Raw genomic sequence first — 11,531 nt, forward strand, 5'->3', positions numbered from 1 at the left:
CATTGGTTTAGGTAAAGATTTTATGGCTAAGATCTCAAAAGCACAAGCAACAAAAAACAAAAATAGGCAAATGGGACTATATTAAACTAAAAGCTTCTGCTCAGCAAAGGAATCAGTAAACAGAGTGAGATGACCTGTTGAATGGAAGCAAATATCTGCAAGCTGCTTATCCAACAAGGGACCAATGTTCTGAATGTACAATGAACTCAACAGTAAAGAAATTTTTTTAAAAAACTCAGTTAAAAGTGGGCAAAAGACATGAATAGACATTTCTCAAAAGAAGACTACAAATGGCCAACAGGTATATGAAAAACGCTTAACATCACTAATCATCAGGGAAATGCAAATCAAAACCAAATGACATATCATCTTACCCCAATAAGAATGGCTATTACTTAAAAGATAAAAAATAACAAAGATGTGGAGAAAACGGGAATCTCATACACTGTTGGTGAGAACGTAAATTTGTACAGTAACTATGGAAAATAGAGATTTCTCAAAAATCTAAAAGTAAACATGCCACATAATCTGGCAATCCCACTAGTGGGAATTTGTCCAAAGGAAAAGAAATCAGTATATCAAAGGGAAACCTGCACTCCCATGTTTACTACAGCACTTCTCACAAGAGCCAAGGTATGGAATCAACATAAGTATTCATCAATAGATGAATGGATAAGAAAATGTGGCATATATGTACACAATGGGATACTATTTGGCCATAAAAAGAATGAAATTATGTCATTTGCAGCAAATGGATGGACCTGGAGGTCATTATGTTAATTGGAATAAGCTAGGTACAGAAAGATGAATCCCACCTGTTTCTAAGTCATATGTGGCAGCTAAAGTGTTTGATCTTGTTAAGGTAGAGGGTAGACTGATAGCTATCAGAGGATGGATCGGGTGTGTAGGTGGATGGATAGACTGAAGACAGGTTGGTTAATGGGTACAAACATACAGTTAGGTAGAAAAAATAGCAGAAGAGGGTGACTATAGTTTAAAACAGTGTATTGTATATTTCAAAATATATGCTTCTAGCTAAAAGAGAGAATTTGAAATGTTCCCAATATATAGAAATGGTAAATGCTCAAGGTGATGGGTGCCCCAAATACCCTGATTTGATCATTATACATTCTATTTTGTGACAAAATAACACATACCCCATAAATATATACAGATATTATGTATCAATTTTTAAAGATTTTTAAAAAGAAATCAAATCATTCAATAATAGTGCTAGGTACTAATGTGTATCTGGACCTGGCTTATTTCAGTTAACATAATGAACTCCAGGTCCATCCATTTGCTGCAAATGACATAATTTCATTCTTTTTATGGCCAAATAGTATCCCATTGTGTACATATATACCACATTTTCTTATCCATTCATCTATTGATGAATACGTATGTTGATTCCATACCTTGGCTCTTGTGGGAAGTGCTGCAGTAAACATGGGAGTGCAGGTTTCCCTTTATATACTGATATAGTGATAAATAGATCAGAAACATGCTTTGAAGAGTATAAATTCAGTGGAGGAGATGGATGATAAACATGTAAGCAGATAGAGATCTAGTCATTTCAACAGGAGCTAGACTAAAACTGGCTTGTGTGTGTGCGTATACATGTGCGTGTGTGTGAGAAGAGGGTCTGCTTTGGCCTCAGAGTTCAGAGAAGGCTTTTCTGAAGAAGATATATTGAAGTTGACACCTGAGTGTCATGAAGAGACACCATGTTAAAGACATGAGGCAGAGCCTTCTGGACAGAGGAAGCTGCTAGTACAAAAGAACAGGGAGAAGGCCACTGGGGTTCGGGCAAGTGAGTGAGGGGGAGAGGTTGGTAGAATGCTGATCATGCAGAGCTTCAAGGCCCATGTATGCAAAGATGGTGTATTAGTCCGTTATGACGCTGCTATAAAGAAATATCCAAGTTTGGGTTATTTATAAAGGAAAGAGGTTTAATTGACTCACAGTTCCACATGTTCAGGAAGCCTCAGGAAACTTATAACGGAAGGCAGAGGGGAAGCAAAGATCTTCTTCACATGGAGGCAGGAGACAGAAGAGAAAGCGAAGGGAGAAAAGCCCCTTCTAAAACCATCAGATTTCATGAGAATTCATTTATTATCATGAGAACAGCATGGGGGAAACTGCCCCCCTGTGATCCAATTACCTCCCACCAGGTCCTTCCCTTGACAAGTGGGGATTACTATTTGAGATAAGATTTGAGTGGGGACACAGAGTCAAACCATATCAGATGGCCTGATGGCACTAGTCCAGATGGCCCAATGATCCTTTTTTCTGGCAAGATTCTATGGCATCTATTTTGTCACTGTAATTAAACTGTTAAATATTTGAGATAAGTGGACATACTTTTGTATTTTTCTTTTCTTTTTAACTTTTAAGTTCAGGGGTACAAGTGCAAGTTTGTTACATAAGTAAACTTGTGTCCTGGGGGTGTGTTGTACAGATTATTTTATCATCCAGGTATTTAGCCTAGTATCTGTTAGTTTTCATGATCCTCTCCCTCTTTCTACCCGCCACCCTCTAAAGGCACCAGTGTGTGTTGTTCCCCTCCGTGTGTCCATGTGTTCTCATCATTTAGCTCCCGCTTATAAGTGAGAACATGCAGTGTTTGGTTTTCTGTTCCTGTGTTAGTTTGCTAAGAATTATGGTCTCCAGCTCCATCCATGTCCCTGCAAAGAATATGATCTCATTATTTTTTATGGCTGCATAGTATTCCATAGTGTATATATATCACACTTTCTTTATTCAGTCTATCTTGATGGGCATTTAGGTTGATTTCATGTCTTTGCCATTGTGAATAGTGCTGCAATAAACATAAGTATGCATGTGTCTTTATAATAGAATGATTTACATTCCTTTGAGTATATACCCAGTGATTAGATTTCTGGGTTGAATGGTATTTCTGTCTTTAGGTCTTTGAGGAATTGCCACACCATATTCCACAATGGTTGAACTAATTTACACTCCCACCAACAGTGTATAAACATTCCTTTTTCTCTACAACCTCATAAGCATCTTTAATTTTTTGACTTTTTCATTATAGCCATTTTGACTGGTGTTAGATGTTATTTCATAGTGGCTCTGATTTGCATTTCTCTAATGATCAGTGATATTGTGCTTTTAAAAAGCTGGAGGCATCATGCTACCTCACTTCAAATTATACTGCAGGGCTACAATAACCAAAACAGCATGGTACTGGTACAAAAACAGGCACACAGACCAATGGAAAAGAATAGAAAACCCAGAAATAATACTGCACACCTACAACTATATAATCTTCAACAAACCTGATAAAAACAAGCAATAGGGAAAGTATTTTCTATTCAATAAATGATTCTGGGATCACTGGCTGGCCACATGCAGAAGAATGAAACTGGATCCCCTCCTTACACCATATACAAAAGTCAACTCAAGGTGGATTAAAGACTTAAATGTAAAATCCCAAACTACAAAAACCCTGGAAGACAACCTAGGCAATATCATTCAGGACATAGGCACAGACATGGATTTCATGATGAAAATACCAAAAGCAATTGCAACAAAAGTAAAAATTGACAAATGGGATCTGATTAAACTAAAGAGCTTCTGCACAGCAAACTATCAATAGAGTAAACAGATAACCTACAGAATGAGAGAAAAAGTTTGCAAACTATGCAGTTGACATAGGTGTAATATACAGCATCTATAAGGAACTAGAACAAATTTACAAGAGAGAAACAAAAATTCCTGTAAAAAGTGGGCAAAGGACATGAACGGGCAGTTTTTAAAAGAAGACATACATGCAGCCAACAATTACATGAAAAAAGTTTTTGTATTTTTTTATGTCACAGATGAGTTCATCTGGACACTTGGCTTACTATTTGTTAATTAATTTATTTGCTTATATTCTCCTTGAAAACTATTCCGTGCTCTTTCTTAAAGAAAACTCATTATTTCTCCCTAGTAGATTAAGATATATTTTTTTAAGATTTTATATTCTTTGCACCACTGTTACTCTTGAATTCTGGAAGTTTTGCTTTTAACCCTCTGACAGAGAGAATAATGTCTTGAAAGGAAAGCTGAGACTTCTTGGGGAAGATTCCTTTGGATAACCAGATCTCTAGAAAATATACTACCCATTCCACTGAAATTCACCAGATATATATTGGATGCCCACTATATGCCAGGTACTGTGCTAAGCCTTGGTGGCATTATGTTGTTGGGCTATAGCCACAAGCTCTGAAGTCAGGCTATTGGGGTTCAGCTCTCAACTCTACCAACAATAAACTGAAGTATTTGGTACAAGTTTACTAAGTCACTTTATCTTGTATTTCCTTTTCAGTAAAATGGGGATAAAAACAAAATCTGTTTTATAGGTAGTAATGAGGGCCAAAAGAGATGGAACAATGTCTGACATGTTTTAGGTACAAGTTTGTTAATGAAAAAAAAAGTTTCCTTGTGTTTCTCTGTGTTTTGCTAAATTTAGTATCAATTATTTTTTAATCTGTACCACAAACCCTGCCATTATTAGAAATACCTCACACAAATAGCCCATATATATATATTTGCATAAGCACTCACAAATTAGGCTATTGTTGTTAAACATTTGAGACATTTGTGTTGGACTCAAGGATCCCAGATAATGGCAGCAGGCCTCCAAAAGGTGAGGCCCTGTCCATAATGGATGTGCTCTGGGGCCCAGGGGAAGGGGGTGGGTGGGCTTTGCAGAATGTCAGCATGAGCTACAACTGCACAGAAACTATTCTGCATGGGTGAGACATCTCTGAGCAGTATTGACCTGGACCCTTATTAGTTGCCCATCTTTTCAACTGACATTCGATTAAAATCATGGCAGGAAAAAACTAGAGGTTAGGGTTTATGTTAGTCCTTACTTTTCTATCATTACATTATACTAGCACCCTGGGACTAGGGCAATAGAAGGATAATTTTTACAAGACCAGTAAATAACATTCAAGAAGATAAAGAATTATTACATAAGGGATGGTGTATCGTTAATTATTCTCTATCCCTATAGTGGATGGACATGAAAGAAGTTGGTTAATGTAAAAAACTTCCTGACAAGGGAGTTATTAAATGCTATAATGTTTTATTAAGTCTAGTGGAAAACTATCTTACTAGAAACAACTTTTAAAAGCATAGCTACTTGCCTGTCTGGGGCTCAGTCAGTCCCACTTGGTGGCAGTGGACAAAGAAATGTTCCCAGTAACAAATGGATGCAGTGAAATGGACAGTGGCACTAGTGTTTCCTGAGCTCTCACTCTGTGCCAGAAGTTCTGGATGCTGAGGATGCAGAGCTGAACCAGCATAGGCCCTGCCATCAGTGAGCTCAAGGTGTGGGGCAAGTTTCCAGGGGATCTAGGGACACAGGAAGGTTGAAGACCATAGGGAACCAGAGATGACTGACCACATGTTTCTCATATCAGACCTTAAAAACCTGATGTATGTGCTAAGGCTGAGAGCATAAGCCTGAGTCTGCTCATTCAGAATGCCCAAATGGATAAAGCAGACTTTCCTGGTTCATGGTGAACCAGGTACTCAATAAACATGCAATGCCTACTTGCAACGTAGATGGCTACAAGGGTGACCCTTGGGTTGGTCAGTCCTGGTTTTTGGTCTGAGGACTTAAATAATAGCCATGGTCATGTCAAAGCAACTCTCTGTCTTATTCCCATCTTTCACAGTTATGAGAGTCTAAGATTTAATATTCCCCACTCCCACCCTCCCCCTGTAAGAGCTTAATGAGCCTGGGAGAGGTACATTAAAGAGAATTTGCTGTGAATGATCTACATGGCCCTAGGAATGAACAGCCTTGAAGACACCAGCCCCTCATCTTGCTGGAGCAGTGTTAAGTCATTGTTAGGAGCACAGGCTTGGGAAACAAGCAGAAAAAAAGGCTGTCATATTTTGACTGAGTGACTGGTCCTACTTATTTAACTCCTCCAAGCACCAGCTTCTGAATCTACAAAAAAATTTAAAAAAAATTTGAAAAAAAAGAAGAAGAAGATAGTAGTGATAGTAGTGATAGCACTAATTATAGAACCTGGCAAATAACAAGAACTCATAAATTACAATTATGTTCATATTATTATTGATGTTGTTCTGTTCCTTAGCCAAGTGAGGCCCATGCTATCCTACCCTCTGTCTGATTTGGCTGTGGTGTCTACTGATTCAGTCTTTGTATGGAAGGGGGTGACAAGTTGCCCTTAATTTGCTATGGGACACAGGATCCATTCTATCTATATCCTCTAAAAAACAGGAAGGCCTGGGAGTGGTGGCTCATGCTTGTAATCTCAGCATTTTCGGAGTCTGAGGTAGGTGGATGATTTGAGCCCAGAAGTTCGAGACCTGGGCAACATAGCAAAACCTCATACATATAAAAATAATAATAAAATAAAAAATAAAGAAAAATCGGCTGTGCGTGGTGGCACATGCCCGTAGTCCCAACTACTTGAGGGCCTGAGGAGGGAGGGTCACTTGAGCCTAGGAGGTCGAGGCTGCAGTGACCCATTATCACACCACTGCACTCCAGCTTGTGCAATGAAGTGAGACCTTGTCTCAAAAACAGCAGAAAAAAAAAAGAGGAAGGTTTTGTGGATGGGATCCCCGGCAGTTCCTGAGATATCTGGCCTCCAGGAACATGAACTCACAGAATAGAAGGTCTGGTGAGTGGAGGGAAGGAAAAAAAAAAGTGTAGAGCTCCAGGGATGCCAATATTTTATGCACAAATTTGATAATGAAAAATGTTTCCTTGTGTTTTGCTAATAACATGTAGTTACCAATTAGTTTTTAAAGAATGTGTATATAAACCCCAAGAGCTCTTATGTCTGCATTTTGTGTGTGTGTGTGTATGTGTGTGTGTGTGTGTGTGTGTGTGTGTGTGTGTGTGTATAAAATATGTAGACACATACCCTTTTACCATTTAGCAATTTCTTGCTAAGGATGGATCTAGAAAATGGAACAGTGTCAAAATCCCAAATGTTCTTTTCTGGACTCCCACAGAAGAGTTACTATCTTTTCTTGGTACTCAATAAACATGCAATGCCTACTTGCAACTTATTCTTGCCTGGACAGGCAGACCAACAGACACTTCTCTAGGAATGCCCCATTTGATTCCAGCACTTCTTTAAAACCAGTTTCAATTGCTGAGATGTTTTCCCACTTTCCCTCTTGAGATTTGATCACAGTCTTCTCTACTACTTCTCCCTCCTGCTTGGGTTCCTTTCATCTTTCTTTCTCTCACACAACTCTTATAACCCTGCAGCCAAACAAGGACTAGCCTTTGTGGTCATTACAAGTCCCTCCTGTCTCCCACCAGTTCTTGTTCTCAGCACCCTGATAATTAGTGGCTTGGGTAGAGCATGGAAAATCAGCAATATTTTATCTTGGGATGTGCGTGCGTGCATGTGTGTAAAGGAGCTGTAAAGAAGGAGGGATGGGCGTGTGATAAATGGAATGTAGGGCCACCCAGGAAGCAGGCTTAGTTTCATATGCTCACACAGATGGGGCAATGTGGGGTGTTTTGTTCTCTGTCCAGCTGCTTCTTCTGGTAACATGTGGAACAAATGTCTCTTTTGGACTATGATGAGGTAGCATGGATAGGTCTGTAGCATCACTGCATTTGGACTCTCAACTGGTTTTATTTCCTATTGAATCTTTAATGGAAACGCATACACAGCAAGTCAAGGCCTGTCCCTTTTCCCTTTTTTCTTTTTCTTTCGTTTTTTTTTTTTATTTCTTCCAGGAGTGCTGATGATAAGGAAAGCGATGTCTAAATCTTCTTAATGGTGTTTATGCAAGCAGTTTTGCTTAGCTGCAAACCGCACAGCCCCCTCCCCTCCCATCGCCCTGCTAATATTGCTGCTTCATTCCTTTTCCTGTTGGCTATTACTATGGACTACAGCAAATCTAAAACTAAATAATCCCCTTAGTGTCAAGTTTTCAGGGCTGAGCAAATAAATCTAACGAAATGCATTATCTAGGCAGAGGAGGCTGTTGTAAGGGGGAAAAGATGAAAGCTATTTTATTTTAAGGCAGAGAATAAACCGCCGATCGTTTGGGGCTCAATTGTAATTTTAAGTATTGTTATTTTATTTTACTTAACTATTGAACATGCCCTCTTTTGATTGTAATTAAAAACCCTGCAAAGCTTCTAAAAGCCAGAATTAAAGGGGGTGGGGAGTGGGAGGGTAGAGAATGAGGATGTAAAGAGAGGAGGCTATGCAAATTCACTCCAGTCCAGGTAGTTCTTATGTTCTACTGAGGCCAGGGATGCTGGGGAATGAACAAGAACGTCTTCGTTTTTACTCTTTTGCACCCTCTCGCGCCTAGGATGGTGATAGGAGTGAAACAAAAGGCACAGTCAGAACAGAGAAATGGATGGTTTTATGTATTTAGGAGAAGTCTCAGTCTCTGTATCATCTGCTGGGTGAAGCAGCTTTCCATCTGAGAGAAAGGAGTGCCCACACCCTGTATACCCATGTCCAGGCCACCTTAAAGGTCTAGCGGGACTTATGGGTAAGTACCTGGATGAGCTGACCTGAGGCCTTAACTATAAAGGTGCTCCTGGTTCCTTATTCTGTTGGCTCTTACTTGATTGGATTTTTCCTAAATACCCTCAGAGAGGCCCAGTTTAGTGAAGATTGGTCTTCGAGCCTCATGACTTTATAACTAGTGAATGTAGCCAAGGTGTATGTGGAAATGGTCACTAAATGATCTGTGCCCATTTGTTAATCCACTTCTCACTCATTTACCCACTTATTAATTCATTGTTCAAAAACACCAAGCATGAACATACTTCCAGATATTGCTCTGGGCACATGAGTTATAACAGCAAAGAATAAAACAAAGTCCTGCCCTCATGGGGCTTATGCTCTAGAGGGCAGGGACAACAAACAAACAAATAAAATAGATAAATAGGAAGTTTGTCAAGTGTTATGAAGAAAAATTAATTCAAGCAAGGGTTATAGGAAGAGACAGGGAAATCAGGAAAGACCTCACTGTCTCATTTACTCATTCAACATTAATTGAGCACTTACTGGAACCAAACAGTGTTCCAAGCTCTGGGGATACCATGGTGAAAAAAAAACAGATAAATTTCATGCCCCTGTTAAGTTTATATTCTACCTGGGGAAAATGCCAGTAAATAAGACAAGTAAAATATGTTCTGGAAAAAAATTAAAGCCTGACGAGAAAGGGAATGAAGCATGGAGAAAGTTGAAATTTTAGCTAAGTTACATGTGAGCTGACAAGTGAGGAAATGAACTGCATGAACACTTGGAAATGTTCCCGACTGAGAAAACGCCAGTAGAAAGGCCCTGAGGTATAGCCCAAGCTTGGCGTGCTGGCAGAACAGCAAAGAGGCCAATGTGGCTGCAGCAGACTGAGTGAGGACAAGGAAGTGGCACTGATATGATGCCAGGCAAAGACAGTTTCCCCCAGCCTCCTGCTCCCAAGGCCCGGGCACTTTCTTCTGTCCTTGTGGTCGTCACTGTTTGCCCCTGACTGTTTATACATCTCTCTCTTACATCACAAAAAGAGGTATCATTTTATCCTTTAAATCCTTAGCACTTGGCACGTTTAGATGAAAAATCAAATAATGAATGACATACAGCCTTTTTGTCCTGCTTCAAATCTAAATCTATTCTTTTTACAAGAAAATTCCTCTCTGCAACCCCCCTAAAAATCCCTCTATTCAGTGGAGCTTCAATTGCAACCTCCCTCACTCTTTTTTGTAGAAAGGCCCCTCCTCAAGAAAGAAACTTGTGGCCAGGTACGGTGGCTCACATTTGTAATCCCAGCACTCTGGGAGGCTGAGGGAGATGGATCACCTGAGGCCAGGAGTTCAAGAGCAGCCTGGCCAACATGGTGAAACTCTGTTCTACTAAAAATACCAATATTAGCTGGGCGTGGTGGCAGAAGCCTGCAATCCCAAGCCACTTGGGAGGCTGAGGCAGTAGAATCACTTGAACCTGGCAGGCGGAGTCTGCAGTGAGCTGAGATCACACCATTGTACTTCAGCCTGGGCAAAGAGTGAGTCACCATCGAAAGGAAGGAAGGAAGGAGGGAAGGAGGGAAGGAGGGAAGGAGGGAAGGAGGGAGGGAGGACCTTGTTACACAATAGGTAAACTAAGTCTTATTGGCTTACTACAGTGATGAGAAATAATATCACAAAGGCAATTCAGAAATGGTATTTCATTAGGAAAATTGATGTTTGGGTTGGGCTTGGAAGTTTTTTGGGTGAGATGTCAGAAGAAAGTGTTTGGGTTAGTTGTGTTTTAAGGTAAGGGTTGATGCGAGCAAAGTGAAGTTTTGAGCAAAGAAGGAAGAGTTGTGTTGTAAGACATTCTGCAGGTGTAATTGCATAATTGACAGGGCTGGTTGTTCCAGTTGCCATATCTTTTACAGAGTGAATGACTCCCATTTAGGTTTTCCTCTCATCTCTGTTTATTGTCCCTTTAGACAGGGCCACTGACAGCCTTGCAGAAAAGTTTCAGAAGATTCTCTCCAAGTCCTGGGTGCAGTGTTCTAAGATGAATACAGTCTAGGTGGAAATTTAGATCTACATTTTTCATATTATAGCCATACCACTTCAAGACTTCTGGGAGATTTAAGCAGATGACAATTTTCCATCAGAAGGCTTACATTCTGCAGAGGCTGCCTCAGAGAAAAAAGAGCAGGTATAGAGTAAGACTTCTCGGATTACTTTTTATTCTGAAACAATTTCAGACTTACAGAGAAGCTGCAAAAACAATTCAGAGAGTTTATATTCTTCATCCAGCCTCCTCTAATGTTAACAATTTATATAACCATAACACAATTATTAAAACTAGGATATTAACCTTGTTACAACACTATTAACTAAACTAAGGCCTTATTTGAAGGAAATTTCTCTTCAGGCAGATTTTAGTTCTTCTCTAATCAGTGTTAAAATATGGAAAGAGCAAAACTTAGCAACACAGTAAGTTCTACCAGTATCTATTGCTGCATAACATACTTCCAGAAATGAAGTTGCTTAAAACAGGTATTTTATCATTGCAGCCATGATTCCACAGTAAGAAATTTGGGACAAGTTAAAAATGTAATTGCTCGTCTCTGCTCCATGATTTCTGAGTCTCAGCTAGGAGGACTCAAAGGGCAGATTGCAAGTAGGGACTGGCCATGGAAGAATCTCCCCGTTTCCATACGACCTTTCCACGTGGCTAGCTTAAGCTTCCTCACATTGTACTGGCATTGGGGCAGTTGAGCATCTTTCACAGTGGCTCAGGCCTCCATAAGAAAGGAAGCCAAAACTGACAGTTCTTTTAAAAGTTGGGCCTGGGACTGGCAGTGCATCACTTTCAGCTTATTCTATGGGTTGAAGCGAGACAGGCAAGCCCAGATTCAAGAGGTGTGCACCAAAGGTCTCCTTCACTCTTGATTGAAGCGGTGTCAGAGAACTTGCTGCAAGTTTCATTTTGCTGTAGGTAAAAAATGTATAAGCTACTTTCTTTTTTTTTTTTTTTGGGTTGGGGTTT

This window comes from Cebus imitator, unplaced genomic scaffold (genome assembly GCF_001604975.1).
Source record: "Cebus imitator isolate Cc_AM_T3 unplaced genomic scaffold, Cebus_imitator-1.0 Scaffold53, whole genome shotgun sequence".
Taxonomy (NCBI): Eukaryota; Metazoa; Chordata; class Mammalia; order Primates; family Cebidae; genus Cebus; species Cebus imitator.